Source organism: Mercenaria mercenaria, chromosome 10 (assembly GCF_021730395.1).
Source record: "Mercenaria mercenaria strain notata chromosome 10, MADL_Memer_1, whole genome shotgun sequence".
In the NCBI taxonomy this organism is placed as follows: domain Eukaryota; kingdom Metazoa; phylum Mollusca; class Bivalvia; order Venerida; family Veneridae; genus Mercenaria; species Mercenaria mercenaria.
The window spans coordinates 31,468,297-31,470,534 of NC_069370.1; the positions used below are offsets into that span (position 1 = coordinate 31,468,297).

The following is a 2,238-nucleotide window of genomic DNA, read 5'->3' on the forward strand; positions in this document are numbered from 1 at the left end:
GCTGAGGCTATCCGCACGACGGTCGTGCCGATAATTTTCCTTATCTGCACGACCGTCGTGCCGATTATGTTCGTTATTCGCACGACGGTCGTGCCGACTATTTTCATTATTCGCACGTCGATCTGCTGACATAACTGGAAAGTCATATAGATTATTTTTGTTACAGTAACTGATAAAACTAAAAATAATGTATACATATGTGAAATTTAATTAATCTTTTCTGAGGTTTTCCCTTTTTTCCTTGGAGATTTGTTTTTCAACTTTCTGACAAAAAGTTGCAAAACTTCAATTTTAATGCTTTAAACATGGTCAGTGATGTTAGAAATCCACGTACTGACGCTCTAAAGACATAACCCCTTATTTGTATTCATTTTTGACACAAAAATAATTTCTGAAAAGTCTCACTTAAAAAAATCCGATCTAGATCTACCTACCCTAATTTTTAAAGCATGTTACCGGAAACAATTCTTAAAATCCTTTTCAGATCTCCATAAAGTACAATTTTAGCATGCACCTACCTGCATTACCGTATTTTCCTGAATAAACACCCCCGGGGGCGTTACATTTTCCAAAGAGGGGGCGTTCATTTGAGGTAAAAAAAATAAAAAATGAAAATTTTTACAAAACTTTAAAACATCGTTCAAACCAACTGTAGTGTTTCTGTGTTGTTTAATTCGCCAAAAACGTAATTATTTGGCATCCAATTTAATGCAGTGTGTCTTAAAATTATGCATTTAAATACGGTACCTCATGTATTCCGATGGGACACGCTCGCGACATTAACACATTACGTCATCATACCCAAACAGCTGTGTACTCCGATAACATATTCCTTAGTACATGCGGGCAGCAATACACAATGTCAGTGGTTTGACACGCTGCTAATGTGCCAGCTTTTAAATTAAAAGTTATTAAAACTGCCGAAGAAAAGGTTAACACTTTGCAGCAAATTTGTTTGAAGTCGACAGGAAGCTTGTGCGCGGGTGGGCAGAATAAGTTTGAAGTGGGACTGAAGTGTAAACCTTACGGCAATGTGTAGGCGAATATAATAAAGGTGTACCGAATGGGATAAAAGTGATGTAGCTGAAAAATTTTCCTCTCGTCTGGGCGCCGCCATTTTGGGTGCCGCCATTTGCTCTACTTCCGTCAAAGTCGGGAAAATTGGGGTTTTTTTTTTTTAAATTTTATATTTGAGTTACAATCTCTATGTTCATTAGGTGTCTTTATTTTTAAAAAAGTTATGTTATGGAAATAATTTCAATTTTGCTTTTATTAACAAAGTGCGTGTCTCTAGAGGACAGGTGCTCACAGGAAATGCTTTGTTGGCAGTGAATACAGAACTTCATTTGATTGCTGAATATTATCCATCACTCAAAAATAATGCAAGAAAGATTTCCAGTTGGTAGAAAAAAAAATATGATTTTCTTATAAAAGATCAAGCATTGGCCAGAAAATGGGATAAAATGTCACAAATAAGCATAAAGCCATATGAACGCCACAAACAGGTAATGACGTCACCGTGACATCGGCTTTCCATAAATTCTGCAACGTATGATATTCGCTGTTACCGGTATAATGACACTAAATTTTTGTTTCTTTTCAAGTGCATAGGTTCTCGGAATTGTTTTAAGCAGTGAATAGTTTCTTTGCCGTTTAAGCTACGCTTGCTTAGAGGCTTTGCCTTTTTCATATTAACAGTTAAAACTAATAAAAAAATTACTTATTCATTACGAAATCAATTACCGGACGGCTAGAACGCAGGCTAGGTGTCCGGTTACCGGACGGCTAGACACTTCCTTTGGGAATTTCCTAACAGAAATATGCAGAATAAGTTTGGACGTGACACCGTCACACGACAGTCAAAAGTTATCACACTGTCCTGAAACATCCTATTATATGGACTAGACAACTAAAAAAGTTAGTGACAAGGCCTGTGGGACTGAAGTGTAAACCAGATCTTACGGAAAAAGTAAGAAATGATCCGTGACTGAGTCGGGATTTGGGCAGGAATGAGATCAACTAAATTTTTCTTCAATATTACACCAAATCCTTACATAAATTTATTTCAAAACTAAATTTCACATATTCGTCTGATACGTGGCCGTTCGGTTGGTTCTTTGAATCTTGAACTTACAATTTGATTTTGTTTCCGAAATGTGAAATCTGCAGGCCAAATCTGCAAAATCTTTCAACGGTGTAACAGTAACTTATGCATCGTTCAATTTATGCTTAACCCGA

The 2,238-nt window shown here is 36.6% G+C and overlaps 1 protein-coding gene across 1 annotated transcript in view; it reads right to left on the bottom strand.

Moving 5' to 3' along the window:
• Positions 1–2,197, bottom strand: part of LOC123559510 (cyclic AMP-dependent transcription factor ATF-7-like) — a 44,806-nt gene extending 42,609 nt beyond the window's left edge. The window contains exon 1 of the mRNA XM_045351393.2: positions 2,135–2,197. The gene's annotated coding sequence lies outside the window, so the exon portion shown is untranslated. The remainder of the gene's footprint in view (positions 1–2,134) is intronic.
• Between the last annotated feature and the right edge of the window lie 41 nt (positions 2,198–2,238).